Here is an 18,865-nt window from a genome sequence, read left to right as displayed (position 1 = left end):
TTAACCATTCTTGGTTACTTTAAGCTCAAGAAAATGCATAAAACCACTAAAACTAACAGAAAAATACTAGTGAAACTAGCCTAAGATGCCTTGGCATCAGCTTACACCACGAAGATTCCGATTAAGAGATCTAAGAGATACTCATTCAATCTAATATAGAACGGAAGTGGTTGTCAGGCATGCGTTCATAGGGAATGATGATGATTGTCACGTTCATCACATTCAGGTTGAAGTGCGAATGAATATCTTGGAAGCGAAATAAGATGAATTGAATAGAAAACAGTAGTACTTTGCATTAATCTTTGAGGAACAGCAGAGCTCTACACCTTTATCTATGGAGTGTAGAAACTCTACCGTTAAAAATACATAAGTGAATGGAGTTCATTGGTCTCGGCCCCAGAGGGGAACCAGAGTAACCAAGACTGTGAATATAATGATAAGAAGTTCTATTTATAATAAACTAGTCACTAGGGTTTACAGAAGTAAGTAATTGATGCATAAATCCACTTCCGTGGCCCACTTGGTTTGTGCTTGGGCTGAGCTTGAGTGTTGCACGTGTAGAGGTCCTTCTTGGAGTCGAACGCCAGCTTTTGTGCCATTTTGGGCGTTGAACTCCACTTTGCAACTTGTTTCTGGCGCTGGACGCCAGAATTGGGCAGAGAACTGGCGTTGAACGCCAGTTTGCATCATCTAAACTTGGGCAAAGTATGACTATTATATATTGCTGGAAAGCCCTGGATGTCTAATTTCCAATGCAATTGGAAGCGCGCCATGTTGAGTTCTGTAGCTCCAGAAAATCCATTTTGAGTGCAGGGAGGTCAGAATCCAACAGCATCAGCAGTCCTTCTTCAACCTCTGAATCTGATTTCTGCTCAAGTCCCTCAATTTCAGCCAGAAAATACCTGAAATCACAGAAAAACACACAAACTCATAGTAAAGTCCAGAAATGTGAATTTAACATAAAAACTAATGAAAACATCCCTAAAAGTAACTAGATTCTACTAAAAAATACTAAAAACAATGCCAAAAAGCGTATAAATTATCCGCTCATCAGTGTGGTAAAAGCATAGCTTTTTTGTTTTTCCATAACCATTGATGGCACTTAAGGCCAGAGAAACCTCAAGAAAGAGGAAAGGGAAGACAATTGCTTCCACCTCTGAGCCATGAGAGATGGAAAGATTCATCTCACAAGCCCATCATTAAGAAAAGGATGGAGCAAACAAGAGAGCACATTCATGGATCTCAACAGGCACATGAAGAAGCTCATCATCAAGAAATCCCTGAGATACCTCAAGGGATGTACTTTCCTCCACAGAAATTTTGGGAGCAAATCAACACCTCCCTAGGAGAATTAAGTTCCAACATGGGACAACTAAGGGTGGAACATCAAGAGCACTCCATCATCCTTCATGAAATAAGAGAAGATCAAAAAGCAATGAGGGAGGAGCAGCAAAGACAAGGAAGAGACATAGAAGAGCTCAAGGACATCATTGGTTCCTCAAGAAGGAAACACCACCATCACTAAGGTGGACTCATTCCTTGTTCTTACTTTCTCTATTTTTCGTTTTCTATGTTAAGTGCTTATCCATGTTTGTGTCTTATTACATGATCATTAGTATTTAGTAACTTTGTCTTAAAGTTATGAATGTCCTATGAATCCATCACCTCTCTTAAATGAAAAATGTTTTAATTCAAAAGAACAAGAAGTACATGAGTTTTGAATTTATCCTTGAACTTAGTTTAATTATATTGATATGGTGACAATGCTTTTTGTTTTCTGAATGAATGCTTGAACAGTGCATATGTCTTTTGAAGTTGTTGTTTAAGAATGTTAAATATGTTGGCTCTTGAAAGAATGATGACAAGGAGACATGTTATTTGATAATCTGAAAAATCATAAAAATGATTCTTGAAGCAAGAAAAGCAGCAAAGAACAAAGCTTGCAGAAAAAAAAATGGAGAAAAAAATAGAAAAAAAAAAGAAAAAGCAAGCAGAAAAAGCCAAAAGCTCTTAAAACCAAGAGGCAAGAGCAAAAATCCAGTAACCCTTAAAACCAAAAGGCATGGGTAAATAAAAAGGATCCCAAGGCTTTGAGCATCAGTGGATAGGAGGGCCTAAAGGAATAAAATCCTGGCCTAAGCGGCTAAACCAAGCTATCCCTAACCATGTGCTTGCGGCGTGAAGGTGTCAAGTGAAAACTTGAGACTGAGCGGTTAAAGTCAAGGTCCAAAGCAAAAAAAAAGAGTGTGCTTAAGAACCCTGGACACCTCTAATTGGGGACTTTAGCAAAGCTGAGTCACAATCTGAAAAGGTTCACCCAGTTATGTGTCTGTGGCATTTATGTATCCGGTGGTAATACTGAAAAACAAAGTGCTTAGGGCCACGGCCAAGACTCATAAAGAAGCTATGTTCAAGAATCATCATACTGAACTAGGAGAATCAATAACACTATCTGAACTCTGAGTTCCTATAGATGCCAATCATTCTGAACCTCAATGGATAAAGTGAGATGCCAAAACTATTCAAGAGGCAAAAAGCTACAAGTCCCGCTCATCTGATTGGAGCTATGTTTCATTGATAGTTTGGAATTTATAGTATATTCTCTTCTTTTTATCCTATTTAATTTTCAGTTGCTTGGGGACAAGTAACAATTTAAGTTTGGTGTTGTGATGAGCGGATAATTTATATGCTTTTTGGCATTATTTTTAGTATTTTTTTTAGTAGAATCTAGTTACTTTTAGGGATGTTTTCATTAGTTTTTATGTTAAATTCACATTTCTGGACTTTACTATGAGTTTGTGTGTTTTTCTATGATTTCAGGTATTTTCTGGCTGAAATTAAGGGACTTGAGCAAAAATCAGATTCAGAGGTTGAATAAGGACTGCTGATGCTGTTGGATTCTGACCTCCCTCCACTCAAAGTGGATTTTCTGGAGCTACAGAACTCAAAATGGCGCGCTTCCAATTGCGTTGAAAAGTAGACATCCAGGGCTTTCCAGCAATATATAATAGTCCATACTTTGGCCAAGTTTAGACGACGTAAAAGGGCGTTGAACGCCAGTTCTACGCTGCTGTCTGGAGTTAAACGCCAGAAACACGTCACAAACCAGAGTTGAACGCCAGAAATACGTTACAACCTGGCGTTCAACTCCAGAAAGAGCCTCTGCACGTGTAACACTCAAGCTCAGCCCAAGCACACACCAAGTGGGCCCCGAAAGTGGATTTATGCATCAATTACTTACTTCTGTAAACCCTAGTAGCTAGTTTATTATAAATAGGACTTTTTACTATTGTATTTGGGATCCTGGATTGTATTTTTGATCTTGTGATCACGTTTTGGGGGCTGGCGTCTCGGCCATGCCTGAACCTTCATCACTTATGTATTTTTAACGGTAGAGTTTCTACACTCCATAGATTAAGGTGTGGAGCTCTGCTGTTCCTCAAAGATTAATGCAAAGTACTACTGTTTTTCTATTCAATTCAACTTATTCCGCTTCTAAGATATTCATTCGCACTTCAACCTGAATGTGATGAATGTGACAATCATCATCATTCCCTATGAACGCGTGCCTGACAACCACTTCCGTTCTACCTTAGATTGAATGACTATCTCTTGGATCTCTTAATCAGAATCTTCGTGGTGTAAGCTAGATTGATGGCGGCATTCATGAGAGTCCGGAAAGTCTAAACCTTGTCTGTGGTATTCCGAGTAGGACTCTGGGATTGAATGACTATGACGAACTTCAAACTCGCGATTGCTGGGCGTAGTGACAGACGCAAAAGGAGGGTGAATCCTATTCCAGTATGATCGAGAACCTCAGATGATTAGCCGTGCTGTGACAGAGCATTTGGACCATTTTCACAAGAGGATAGGATGCAACCATTGGCAAAGGTGATGCCTCCAGACGATTAGCCATGCAGTGACAGCGCATCGGACCATTTTCCAGAGAGGATTAAAAGTAGCCATTGACGATGGTGATGTCCTTACATAAAGCCAGCCATGGAAAGGAGTAAGACTGATTGGATGAAGACAACAGGAAAGCAGAGGTTCAGAGGAACGAATGCATCTCTATACGCTTATCTGAAATTCTCACCAATGATTTACATAAGTATTTCTATCCTTAGTTTATTATTTATTTTCGAAAACTCCATAACTATTTTATATCCGCCTGACTGAGATTTACAAGATGACCATAGCTTGCTTCATACCAACAATCTCCGTGGGATCGACCCTTACTCACGTAAGGTTTATTACTTGGACGACCCAGTGCACTTGCTGGTAGTTGTATCGAAGTTGTGAATGAAAAACAATTTATTAAGACGTGCGTACATAGTTTTTGGCGCCGTTGCCTGAGATCACAATTTCGTGCACCACTGTCCTATCATCTGTAGTTGCAGCTCTTTTTGTGCTCCTTGGCTTTCCAAATATTGTCGAGATAGGCCATCAATGGCTTCCTGCAATTGGTGCATATCCAAGGTGGCTAGTGCTTGCCCCTCTAAGACTTGTCCTTCCACTACTTGAGGGGCTGGCCTCTTCCTTTGCTTCCGTTGAGGCAGGGGGGATGCGGCAGCATTCATCCTTCGGACAGTTATTGGAATGCCTTCTTTTATCCACACGGGGTCCTCATCTTCAAACACCACCCCAGCTTTCTTGCACAGTCGGTAAATAGTGCTGGGGTAACCTAACGTTCCTCTTGAGTTGCTTTTCTCTGCTATCTTTCTAATGCCTTCAGTTATGAGTTCATGAACCTTGATTTCTCCTCCTTTGAGTATACAGTGCACCATTGTGGCTCTCTTGAGATTCACCTCCGAGTTGTTTGCAGCTGGGAGTATAGACCTCCTCACGAGTTCAAACCACCCCTTGGCTTCAGGAGTGAGATCTGTTCTTTTGATGAACTTTGGTTTCCTGCCCGCAGACCTTTCCCAGTCAGCTCTGGGTACACAAATGTCTTGCAAAATCTAGTCATAATTGGGGTTGTTGTCCAATCTTGAGTGATAACTCTCTTCTTCAAACGGTATGGACCGTAGCTTTAATGCCCTCATGACACTCATGGGACCAAAATCCACCATCTTTCCTTTCACAAAGCTTGTATATGACTCATCCGCCTTATCATATCAGACTGCATTTGCATAAAATTCTCTTATGAGATTTGCATTCACCTTAATGACCGGATCAGTGAGGAGCTCCCATCTTCTCTTTTCTACCTTCTCTGTGATTTCGGGGCACTTAGTTTTCTTAACTTGAAATCCTAGCTCATAAATGATTTCCTTATCAACCATCCACCCGTATTGCAATGCATGATGCAAGCTTCTAAATCTCTTTTCATCATATAGGTGTTGTTCCATAGGTTCCTTTCCCTTCCTTCTTTTAGAACTCGAAGATGCCATGAATGAGAGTTAATGTGTGAAGGTGGTAAGGGTGTGGAGACTTTTGGTTGTTTAGGGTTTTATTACAATGAAGAGAGTGAGGGGGAAATGTTTGTAATGGGGTAGGAAGTACCTTGTTCCGAAATGAAGAGGTGTGAAGAGTGGGTGATGAAAGTGAAGGTGGGTACGGAACAAGGGTCATTTATATAGAGAAGTTGTGAGAGAATGGAGGGTGTGGATTGATAGAGTGGTTGCTTGATGGACGATTGGGGTTATGCATGGATAAAGGACAAGGATCATCACTTTATGATGGAGATTGCTCGGTCTTTTAGGGGTCCCATTCTTTTCAATGTTGCATGGCAACATTTTCCAATGCATTCCCTTTTTAGAACAAGTGTGTAGTCCCTCCTTTTGTGGTGTCCGAACCTTCTTCGTTTAGTTGTCCAATCTATCCCTTTAATGCTCCTTTTCTTCTTCCCTAATAAAATAAGAAAAATAAGAAATAATATATAAAAAAAAGACAATTTAACTTTACGGCTAGAATTAATAAAGAGAAGAAAAGATTAGATTGTTTATTCATGAATTCCAACTAACTAACTACTGTGTGTCCTTATATGCACTTTGGTGGCACCAAACTTAGTTTGGAGCACTGTGATGAAAAGTTCTGTTCGAAGCTCCAAGACTAGCATACTCTGAGTTGCATTCATGCTTTCTTGGCATGCTTTGAACACCAAACTTGTTCTTCACTATATACTGCACAATAAGGATTTCACCAGGTGTTTGCCAAGTTTGGGTTAGAATTCATAAATGTTGACTTATTCACTATCTTCTAAAAGCATATAAAACATGGGTTGCCTCCCATGAAGCGCTTCTTTAGTGTCACTAGCTTGACGTTTCTCCCTCATCAGGGTGGTTGGTAATGCTTAAAGTCCTCCCCTCTTGCTGTGGACTTATATCCATTGGTTGTATCAATGATCTCTACATGTTCCAGGGAGAGAACTCTGTTGATAGTGAAGACCTTAGGTAACTGAGATGGTACAGTGGGGAGATTAGGGGGGATATCTGGGAAGTAAGCTGAGATCACTCTATCCCCTGGAGAGAAGTCTTCCGTAGGGATCTTCTTGTTCCTCCACCTCCTTGGTACCTTCTTCTTTGTTCCTTTTGATGTTGCCTTGCTCTCGGTGACCTCTTCTTCTAAGGGAATTTTGTTGTTTCCTTCACATGTCTCTGGTGGTTTAGGTTCTCCAGTTTTCCCTTGAGCTGTGACAACTGCTTATTTCTTTGTTCATCATCCAAGGGCTTTCCTGGATGGGCTGGTTGTGCTTCAGTGCTTGCTTCCTCTTTCAGCATCTCATTATGATCTTTGCTTGGTTTTTTGTGCTCTTGGTCTGCTTCTTGTGAGAGTTTAAAGACATTAAAGCTGAGTCGTTCATCATGGATCCTCAATATTAGCTCCCCTTGCTCCACATCTATGAGTGCTCTGGCTGTAGCTAGGAATGGTCTTCCCAATATGATTGGGTGAGTGTGACTCTCTTCCATGTCCAGAATGACAAAGTCTGTTGGGAGAAAGTATTTCCCAACCTTTAACAACACATTCTCCACCACTCCTATTGCTTGCTTTTGACTTTTGTCAGCCAGCCTGATGACTACATCTGTGGGCATTATCTCATTGATCTGCAGCCTCTTCACCGGAGATAAGGGAAGTAAGTTGATGCTTGCCCCCAAATCGCAGAGTGCTCTATCGAACATTGTTTCTCCTATGGCACAGGGGATATGAAAACTCCCTGGGTCTTTTCTTTTTGCAGGCAATTCAGGTTGAATGAGGGCACTGCATTCCTTGTTCATCACTATAGTCTGGCCTCCTTTGAGTGAGCTTTTCCTGGGAAGAAGTTCCTTCATATATTTGATGAATGCAGGCATTTGTTGGATGGCCTTGATGAATGGTATGTTTACATGCAGAGATGCAAACAAATCTAGGAACCTTGAGTATATTCTCTTCCCCACAGCACCATTGAGCAGTTGGGGGAAGGGTGCATAGAGTCTCAACAGCTCTTGTTGTGAGATTTCTGGTTCTTGGTGATCTTTTTCCTCCTCCTCTGTTGAGGTGTCTTCAGGTTGTTCTGACGGTGTGCTTTGCTTGTCTTCAGTTTCCTTATCACTTGTGGTGACCATCTTGCAATCTTCCCATCTTACTTTCTTTGCTTCGCCTCTCGGGTTTTTCTCTGTGTCACTTGGGAAGCTATCAGTAGGTTTGGGAATCTTTTCAGATAGACATCCCACTTGGAATTCCAACTTCTTGATGGTCTCTCCCTGGTTCTTGATATTGGTTCGCACCTCCTCTTTGAACACCTTGTTGTCGTGAATCTCTTGGCATATTCCTTCAAGCAAGGTTTCAATCTTAGAGAGTTTGTCATCAAATGATGGTAGATTGGGATTAGAGGTGGAAGGATGAGAGGTGTTGTTTTGGTTTTGATATGGATGTGGAGAAGTATTGTTATGGGGGTGTTGATATGTCCTCTGTTTTTGGTTTTGATCTTGCTGATTTCCCCACCCAAAGTTTGGGTGGTTCCTCCATCCAGGGTTGTAGGTCTTGGAGTATGGATCATAGTTCTGTCTAGGTGAATTCCCAATGTAGTTGGCTTGCTCATGACTACCCTCTGCCTCTTCATTCACTCCTTCTTGGGTTGTTGATGAAGTGGTGATTGCTGCTACTTGGTTCCTCTCCATCTTCTTGGTGAGGTCAGCTAGCTGCTTGGTGATGAGCTTGTTTTGAGCCAGCAGAGCATCTACATTGTTTAGCTCTATCACTCCTCTAGTGTTTCCTCTTTCGGAAGCATAGAAGTAGTCATTCTCAGCTACAGTCTCAATGACATCTATGGCTTCTTCAATGGTCTTTTTCTTGTTCAAGGATCCTCCAGAGGAATGGTCTACTGCCTTCTTTGATTCATATGACAGGCCTTCATAGAAAATGTGCAGCTGTACCCATTCATTGAACATATCAGGTGGGCACCTCCTTGTTAAGTCCTTAAACCTCTCCCATGCTTCATATAGGGTTTCACCATCTTGTTGCCTGAAATTTTGAACCTCTACTCTCAGCCGATTGATTCGTTGAGGGGGGTAGAATCTTGCTAAGAATTTTTTCACTACATCCTCCCAAGATCACAAGCTCTCATTCGGGAAAGCCTCCAGCCACTTGGCTGCTTTATCCTTGAGTGAGAATGGGAATAGAAGCAGTCTATAGGTGTCAGGATGAACACCATTAGACTTCACTGTGTCACATATTCTCAGGAAGGTGGTTAGATGTTTATTGGGGTCTTCTTGGACACCTCCTCCGAATGAACAGTTGTTCTGAACAAGGGTGATGAGCTGTGGTTTTAGTTCAAAATTGTTGGCGTGGATTGTTGGCTTTTGGATGCTACTTCCACAGTTTCCTGGGTTTGGATTGATGTAGGAGCCTAAAACTCTTCTATCCTCCCCAACATGATTTGCTCGACCTCCTCCGCCATGGTTATGAGCCTCTTCTTCATGGTGGTTTTCCATGTTTTCTTCCATGTTTGGTTCAAAGTGTTCCTCCTCTCCCTCAGTGCCTACCACTCTTTTTTCTCTTGCTTCCCTCCTTAATCTAAGGAAGGTCCTCTCTGGTTCAGAATCGAAGGAAGTTGAAGCCCCGCTTCTTCTCCCTGCATACAACCAACAAGTACAAGCAAGGAAAAATAGGTGCAGAAAGTATTTCTATCAGAATTACTGTTAGTGTGAGTGATGCAATATATCAAACAGTTAGTGGATTAGCGACTGAATTATAAATAACAAAGAAAAACGAAAGAGTAAGGGGGAAGGGGAGAATGCCTTTTGGACTTTGCAATGCTCCAGCAACTTTTCAGAGGTGTATGCTTTCAATTTTTTCTGATATGGTTGAAAAGTTTATTGAGGTATTTATGGATGACTTTTCTGTTTTTGGTAATTCTTTTGAATCCTGCCTTAAACATTTAACTCTTGTCTTGAAACGGTGTCAAGAATCAAACCTTGTTTTAAATTGGGAAAAATACCATTTTATGGTTACAGAAGGTATTGTTCTTGGACACCGGATTTCAAGTAAAGAAATTGAGGTTGATAGAGCAAAAGTAGAGGTAATTGAAAAATTACCACCACCAACTAATGTTAAGGCAATCAGGAGTTTCTTGGGTCATGCAGGATTTTATAGAAGATTTATAAAGGATTTTTCTAAAATTGCAAAACCTCTAAGCAACCTTTTGGTTGCTGATGTCCCTTTTGTATTTGATTCTGATTGTCTGCATGCTTTTGAAACTTTGAAAGCTAACCTTACCTCTGCCCCATTATAGCTCCCCCTGACTGGGATCTACCATTTGAATTAATGTGTGATGCTAGTGATTTTGCTATAGGAGCTGTTTTAGGACAGAGGCATGGTAAGCTTGTACATGTCATTTACTATGCCAGTCGTGTGTTAAATAATGCCCAAAAGAATTACACAACTACAGAAAAGGAATTATTAGCTGTTGTGTACGCTGTTGATAAGTTTAGGTCCTATTTACTTAGTTCTAAGGTTATTATTTATACTGATCATGCTGCTTTGAAGTACCTTCTAACCAAATAGGATTCTAAACCAAGATTAATCAGATGGGTGTTGCTCCTTCAGGAGTTTGATATTGAGATAAAAGACAGAAAAGGGTCAGAGAATCAAGTAGCTGACCATCTTTCCAGAATTGAGCCGAAAGCAGGAGTACAACCACCCACAGCTGTGACTGAGACGTTCCCAGATGAGCAATTGTTCCTCATTCAGTAGGCACCATGGTTTGCAGACATTGCAAATTATAAGGCCATGAATTTTATCCCAAGGGAGTACAGTAGGCAACAGGTGAAGAAGCTACTAACTGATGCAAAGTACTACATTTGGGAAGAACAATACCTTTTTAAAAGGTGCTCAGATGGAATAATCCGGAGATGTATCCCGGATGAGGAAAAGCAGAAGATTCTTTGGCACTGTCATGGGTCTGATTATGGAGGCCACTTTGGTGGTGAAAGGGCAGCCACAATAGTCCTTCAGAGCGGGTTTTACTGGCCGACTCTTTTCAGAGACTCAAGGGCATTTGTGAAGCACTGTGGCAAATGTGAAAAAGCTGCAAATCTCCCCGCCAACCATGAAATGCCACAGCAGGGAATTCTTGAGGTTGAGTTGTTTGATGTGTGGGGTATTGATTTCATGGGACCTTTTCCACCCTCACATTCAAACAACTATATTCTAGTGGCAGTCGACTATGTGTCCAAATGGGTGGAAGCTATGGCTTTGCCCACCAATGATGCCAAAGTGGTAATGAGCTTTCTTCAGAGATATATTTTTAGCCGGTTTGGTGTTCCAAGGACACTTATTAGTGATGGAGGAAGCCATTTCTGTAACAGACAGTTGGACTCTCTTCTACAGAGATATGGAGTTCATCATAAAGTGGCAATCCCCTATCACCCTCAGACAAGTGGACAGGTTAAAGTTTCCAACAGGGAACTTAAGAGGATTCTAGAGAAGACCATCAGTATTTCCAGAAAGGACTGGTCTAGGAAGCTTGATGATGCTCTCTGGGCTTACCAGACAGCATACAAGACTCCCATTGGCATGTCCCCTTATCAGTTGGTCTATGGCAAAGCCTGTCACTTGCCAGTTGAGCTGAAGCATAAAGCTTAATGGGCAATCAGGTATCTGAATCTTGATTCGGAAGCTGCACGAACCAAGCGTATGCTTCAGTTAAATGAGCTTGATGAATTCAGATATTCAGCCTATGAGAATGCCAAGCTCTATAAGGAAAGAACCAAGTTACTGCATGACAAAAGGATTGCCATCAGAGTCTTTGAGCCAGGACAAAGAGTGCTTCTATATAATTCAAGGCTCAAATTCTTTCCCGGGAAGCTGAAATCTCGATGGTCAGGGCCGTTTGTGGTTACCAGAGCTTCACCATATGGTCATGTGGAAATACAAGAAGAGAATTCTGACAGAAAATTTACAGTGAATGGCCAGAGGCTGAAGCACTATCTTGGAGGCGAGATTGATCGCCAGAGGTCCACTCATCTGCTGAACTAGCAGAACTGACCATCAAGCTAATGACGTTAAAGAAGCGCTTATCGGGAGGCAACCCGTTAACTTCGTATCCTTAGCTATTTTTCATAGTAGTAGTTTTCTTATTTATTTTATTTGAGTTCTTACTAATTTTCTGATCATGCAGCTATATTATTCCAGGAACTGAATACTTCAATGATTCAAAAAAAAAAAGAGAGAGAAGCGAGAGAAGGCACACGACGCGATAGCGTTACTGACGCGGACGCGTCACTTATTTGTGCGTGAATAATGACATCTGACAGAGAGTTGCGCGGGAGTGGCACAGGAATGGAGCCTTTTGCACAAACGATCCCACGTGCGTCATTTGTGATTTTCGCCATTCACGCGGACGCGTCACTGACGCGGACACGTGACCTGCAAATTCGACGTAAAAGAGTGTTTGGGCAGAGAGTTGTGCTGGCTTGGGACAGAAAGTGTGCTAGAAGCACAAATTTGGTCACGCGGACGCGTGACTGACGCGTCCGCGTCAATTGCACATATGTCCATCCACGCGTTCGCATGCGTGACGCGAACGCGTCGTATGAAATTTTGGTTCCCAAGCTATGCGAACAGAAAGTCGCGCGGGCGCGCGGCTGGCTTCGCGCGAATCGCACAAAACCCAGGGCACGCGATCGCGTGCCTGACGCTAACGCGTCATTATGGAAATTTTGTGACCCACGCGAACGCATGCTGCACGCGTTCGCGTCGCTTGCGCCACACTAGTTCGCCACCCAGTTTTTTTTCTCCTCTCTCCCAATCTTAATTCTCTCCTATTCTTTTATCCTTTTATTTTTCTCTCCTCATAATATTTGTCTCTTCTATTTTCAGTTCTTATTTGCTTGAGTACAAGCAAACCTTTAAGTTTAGTGTTGTTGGACGCTGCGCTTATTGGTTTTCTGGCACAAAAGGGAGGCAAATCATCTTAATTGAGGAGCACAACCTGAAGAATAAAGCAACCGCTATGATAACTAAGGTGGTTGAGTTCCTTTCATTTTTATTCCTCCCCTTCTTCTTCTACGTTATGTTCCAGTTTTCTGCTATTTTGCTTTGTTTGTTGCATGATCTTTTATTAGTTAGAATCATAGGATTAGTTTTCTTTTAATTGCTTTAATGCTGAAAAGATGTTTCATGTACCACTCACTGAACTTGAATCTAAAAAGAAAAGAAAAAGAAGTGAAGTATTGCATGAGAAATTGAGTTTAATTTTAAGAATAGTCTTATTTACTTAAATGTGGTGGTATTTTCTGTGATTTTTTGAATGCATGATATGAACAGTGTATATTTGAATTTGAATCAAGGGATGTTGATGTATAAGGAACAGGAATTTAGAGAATTATTATGCCTTCTCTGAAATAAATAAAAATTTAATCCTTGGAGCAAAAGATACAGCGAAAAAATAAAATAAAATAAAATAAAATAAAAGCAAGGTCCAAGGCTCTGAGCATCAATGACTAGGGAGGTCGGACATGATTAAAAGCTCAAAGAGTTGTTTCCCTAGTCATATGCTTGTGGTGTGAGTGTGTCAAGTAATCCTTGAGATAGAACACTTAGAGTCGAGACCAAGTGCGTTTAACAGAGTATGCCAAAGGCTTTGAGCACGACTGTCTGGGAGTAATTAAAAGAAAAAATCAAGAACTCAAAGAGAGTTCCCCAGTTAAGTGCTTGTGGTGTTTCTGTGTCAAGTAAAGCTTGAGACAAAACATTTAAAGTCACGGCTAGGCTTAAAGGTGAAAAGCACCAAAGAAAAATAAATTAAAGTAAATTTTGCTGTGTTCAAGGATTAAACTAAAATATAAAAGATCAGAGAATTCATAATATTATCCGGATTCTAATTCCATATAACAGTGACATCCTTCTGATTCAAAGGAGAGTGAGATGCCAAACCTATTCAGGATTACAGTTATAAACCCCACTATAAAAAGAGACATGAGCTTAATCAAACTCTCATTCTCATGTAAATTCACATCATAAGCTTATATTAGTTTTGGTTGCTTGAGGACAAGCAACAGTTTAAGTTTGGTGTTGTGATGCGTGAGCATCTTATCTATCTTTTCCTAGTAAATTTGCATCTAAATTGTTGAGTTTAATTTAGAATTAATTATATTTTAGCCACTGGTGCACGAAATTGTGATCTTAGGCAACGGCGCCAAAAACTCTGTACGCACGTCTTAATAAATCGTTTTTCATTCACAACTTCGATACAACTAACCAGCAAGTGCACTGGGTCATCCAAGTAATAAACCTTACGTGAGTAAGGGTCGATCCCACGGAGATTGTCGGCTTGAAGCAAGCTATGGTCACCTTGTAAATCTCAGTCAGGCGGATATCAAATGGTTATGGAGTTTTCGAAATTTATAATAAATAAACAGAAAATAGAGATAGAAATACTTATGTATATCATTAGTGGGAATTTCAAATAAGTGTATGGAGATGTGTTCGTTCCTCTGAACCTCTGCTTTCCTGCTGTCTTCATCCAATCAGTCTTACTCCTTTCCATGGATGGCTTTATGTAAGGACATCACCATTATCAATGGCTACTTTTAATCCTCTATGGAAAATGGTCCGATGCACTGTCACTGCATGACTAATCGTCTGGAGGCATCACCGTGGTCAATGGCTGCATCCTATCCTCTTGTGAAAATGGTCCAAATGCTCTGTCACAGCACGGCTAATCATCTGAGGTTCTTGATCATACTGGAATAGGATTCACCCTCCTTTTGCGTCTGTCACTACGCCCAGCACTCGCGAGTTTGAAGTTCGTCACAGTCATTCAATCCCAAAGCCCTACTCGGAATACCACAAACAAGGTTTAGACTTTCCGGACTCTCATGAATGCCGCCATCAATCTAGCTTATACCACGAAGATTCTGATTAAGAGATCCAAGAGATACTCATTCAATCTAAGGTAGAACGGAAGTGGTTGTCAGGCACGCGTTCGTAGGGAATGATGATGATTGTCACGTTCATCACATTCATGTTGAAGTGCGAATGAATATCTTAGAAGCGGAATAAGTTGAATTTAATAGAAAAACAGTAGTACTTTGCATTAATTCATGAGGAACAGCAGAGCTCCACACCTTAATCTATGGAGTGTAGAAACTCTACCGTTTGAAAATACATAAGTGAAAAGTTCAGGCATGGCCGAGAGGCCAGCCCCCATGATCTAAGAACCAGACGTCCCAAGATGTCTAATACAATAGTAAAAAGTCCTATTTATAATAAACTAGCTACTAGGGTTTACAGAAGTAAGTAATTGATGCATAAATCCACTTCCGGGGCCCACTTGGTGTGTGCTTGGGCTGAACTTGAATGTTACACGTGCAGAGGTCATTCTTGGAGTTGAACGCCAATTTGTAACGTATTTCTGGCGTTCAACTCTGGCTTGTAACGTGTTTCTGGCGTTTAACTCCAGACAACAGCGTAGAACTGGCATTCAACGCCCTTTTATGTCGTCTAAACTCGGTCAAAGTATGGACTATTATATATTTCTGGAAAGCCCTGGATGTCTACTTTCCAACGCAATTGGAAGCGCGCGATTTTGAGTTTTGTAGCTCCAGAAAATTCACTTTGAGTGCAGGGAGGTCAGAATCCAACAGCATCAGCAGTCCTTCTTCAACCTCTGAATCTGATTTTTGCTCAAGTCCCTCAATTTCAGCCAGAAAATACCTGAAATCATAGAAAAACACACAAACTCATAGTAAAGTCCAGAAATGTGAATTTAACATAAAAACTAATGAAAACATCCCTAAAAGTAACCAGATTCTACTAAAAACATACTAAAAACAATGCCAAAAAGCGTATAAATTATCCGCTCATCACAACACCAAACTTAAATTGTTGCTTGTCCCCAAGAAACTGAAAATCAAATAGGATAAAAAGAAGAGAATATACTATAAATTCCAAAATATCAATGAAACATAGCTCCAATTAGATGAGCAGGACTTGTAGCTTTTTGCCTCTTGAATAGTTTTGGCATCTCACTCTATCCATTGAGGTTCAGAATGATTGGCATCTATAGGAACTCAGAGTTCAGATAGTGTTATTGATTCTCCTAGTTCAGTATGATGATTCTTGAACACAGCTTCTTTATGAGTCTTGGCCGTGGCCCTAAGCACTTTGTTTTCCAGTATTACCACCGGATACATAGGACATTTATAACTTTAAGACATAGTTACTAAATACTAATGATCATGTAATGAAGACACAAACATGGATAAGCACTTAACATAAAGAAAATGAAAAACAGAGAATTTAAGAACAAGGAATGAGTCCACCTTAGTGATGGTGGCGTTTCCTTCTTGAGGAACCAATGATGTCCTTGAGCTCTTCTATGTCTCTTCCTTGTCTTTGTTGCTCCTCCCTCATTGCTTTTTGATCTTCTCTAATTTCATGAAGGATGATGGAGTGCTTGGTGCACGAAAATTACTTCACACTATGTAATTCCGCACAACTAACCAGCAAGTGCACTGGGTCGTCCAAGTAATACCTTACGTGAGTAAGGGTCGATCCCACGGAGATTGTTGGCTTGAAGCAAGCTATGGTTATCTTGCAACTCTTAGTCAGGATATTAATTAGTGGTTATCAATTGACTTGCAAATGAATAAGAGAGCATGAATTAAAGGTTACTTGTTATGCAGTAGATGAGAATATGTTGGAGTTTTGGAGATGCTTTGCCTTTTGAATCTCTACTTTCTCCCTATCTTCTTCTTCACGCACGCACGTCCCTCCTATGGCAAGCTGTGTCTTGGAGGATCACCGTTGTCAATGGCTACCATCCTTCCTTTCAGTGAAAATGGTCCAGGTGCGCTGTCATCGCACGACTAATCATCTATAGGTTCTCGATCATACCGGAATAGGATTCGCTATCCTTTTACGTCTGTCACTACGCCCAGCACTCGCGAGTTTGAAGCTCGTCACAGTCATCCAATCCCAGAATCCTACTAGGAATACCACAGTCAAGGTTTAGACTTTCCAGATTCTCAAGGATGCTGCCAATGGATTCTAGCTTATACCACGGAGATTCCGATTAAGGAATCTAAGAGATACTCATTCAATCTAATGTAGAACGGAGGTGGTTGTCAGGCACACGTTCATAGGTTGAGAATGGTGATGAGTGTCACGGATCATCACATTCATCATGAATAGGTGCGAATGAACATCTTAGATAGGAACAAGCGTGATTGAATAGAAAACAGAAATACTTGCATTAATTCATCAGGACACAGCAGAGCTCCTCACCCCCAACAGTGGAGTATAGAGACTCATGCCATCAGAGATTACAAAGTTCAGATCTAAAATGTCATGATCTCTAAAATAAATCTCTAAAAGTTGTTTAAATACTAAACTAGTAACCTAGGTTTACAGAAAATGAGTAAACTATGATAGATGGTGCAGAAATCCACTTCTGGGGCCTACTTGGCGTGTGCTGGGGCTGAGACTAAAGCTTCTCACGTGCATAGGGCTGTTTTGGGTGTTCAACGCCAGCTTTGGATCCATTTCTGGCGTTGAACTCCAACTTTTGACTTGTTTCTGGCGCTGGACACCAGACTGCAGCATGGAACTGGCGTTGAACGCCAGTTTACGTCATCTATCCTTGAGCAAAGTATGAACTATTATATATTGTTGAAAAGCCCTGGATGTCTACTTTCCAACGCAATTGGAAGCGTGCCATTTGGACTCCTGTAGCTCCAGAAATTTCATTTTGAGTGTAGAGAGGTCAGAATCCAACAGCATCAGCAGTCCTTTTTCAGCCTGAATCAGATTTTTGCTCAGCTCCCTCAATTTCAGCCAGAAAATACCTAAAATTACAAAAAAAATACACAAACTCATAGTAAAGTCCATAAATATGAATTTTGCCTAGAAAGTAATGAGAATAAACTAAAAACTAACTAAAATATACTAAAATCTATATGAAATTAACCCCAAAAAGCGTATAAAATACCTGCTCATCACAACACCAAACTTAAACTGTTGCTTGTCCTCAAGAAACTAGATAAATAAAATAAAATACAAATGAGTCAAGAAACAATAATATCTCAGAGTTTTTTGAGTGAAGCTCAGATTCTAATTAGATGAGCGGGGCTAGTAGCTTTTTGCTTCCGAATAGTTTTGGCATCTCGCTTTATCCATTGAAGCTCAGAGTGATTGGCATCTATAGGAACTTAGAATTCAGATAGTGTTATTGATTCTCCTATTTCAGTATGATGATTCTTGAACACAGCTACTTTATGAGTCTTGGCCGTGGCCCTAAGCACTTTGTTTTCCAGTATTACCACCGGATACATAAATGCCACAGACACATAATTGGGTGAACCTTTTCAGATTGTGGCTCAGCTTTGCTAAAGTCCCCAATTAGAGGTGTCCAGAGTTCTTAAGCACACTCTTCTTTTTTTTGCTTTGGACCTTGACTTTAACCGCTCAGTCTCAAGTTTTCACCTGACACCTTCACGCCACAAGCACATGGTTAGGGACAGCTTGGTTCAGCCGCTTAGACCAGGATTTTATTCCTTTAGGCCCTCCTATCCACTGATGCTCAAAGCCTTGGATCCTTTTTATTACCCTTGCCTTTTGGTTTTAAGGGCTATTGGCTTTTTTCTCTTGCCTTTTGGTTTTAAGAGCTTTGGCTTTTTCTGCTTGCTTTTTTTTTCTGCAAGCTTTTGTTCTTTGCTGCTTTTTCTTGCTTCAAGAATCATTTTTATGATTTTTCAGATTATCAGTAACATGTCTCATGTTCATCATTCTTTCAAGAGCCAACATATTTAACAGTCTTAAACATCAAATTCAAAAGACATATGCACTGTTCAAGCATTCATTCAGAAGATAGAAAGCATTGCCACCACATGTAAATAATTAGAATTTTCTTATTAAAAACTCGAAAATTATTGCCTCTTATTCTAAAGAAATTCTTCTATTTTATTCATGTTTGATGATGATGAGAAAATTAAATTATAGCTTAATTGGAGATAAAATCAAAGAAAAAAATATAGATACTAATTACTACTATATGACTCCTAAGGTAAAACTAGAATAAGAACAGTTATCACAGAGTTAAGGCTAAGATTGGAATTTAACAACCTTTGTTCTGGGGAGTGGATGTTCCTCTAATCTGCGGGGTGCTTGGTCCTTCAAGAGATAATTTCTGGCGCTTCAATTCCCTTAAGTCACGCCCTTGCTCCTCCTGTTCTTTAATCGAATAGCAAAGAATGCTACTTTGTTCCTTCTGTTCTTTCATTATTTGTTCCATAGCTTCTCGTATCTTGGTAACTGATGTTTCAAGATACTCCCAGTATTCAGATTGAGGGATTTCTGGGAGAAATTCCTGTGTTTTCTTCTTGATGGGGTCATCCTGTGCTTGTTGTTTTTCCATTGATGCTTTGGTGATTGGTCGCTCAATTGAGAT

At 40.5% G+C, this 18,865-nt stretch overlaps 1 non-coding gene and 1 pseudogene across 1 annotated transcript; one reads left to right on the top strand and one right to left on the bottom strand.

Moving 5' to 3' along the window:
* The window catches only part of LOC148578823 (uncharacterized), a 76,109-nt pseudogene that overhangs the window by 32,070 nt on the left and 25,174 nt on the right, over positions 1-18,865 (bottom strand).
* LOC148578825 (small nucleolar RNA R71) lies at positions 8,359-8,464 on the top strand. The gene has a single exon (XR_015902910.1). It is a non-coding gene; the product is annotated as a small nucleolar RNA R71 (small nucleolar RNA).

The sequence above is a fragment of the Arachis ipaensis genome, chromosome B1 (genome assembly GCF_059453495.1).
Source record: "Arachis ipaensis isolate K30076 ecotype BB chromosome B1, ASM5945349v1, whole genome shotgun sequence".
NCBI lineage: Eukaryota > Viridiplantae > Streptophyta > Magnoliopsida > Fabales > Fabaceae > Arachis > Arachis ipaensis.
This window is presented reverse-complemented; position numbering and strand designations above follow the sequence as displayed.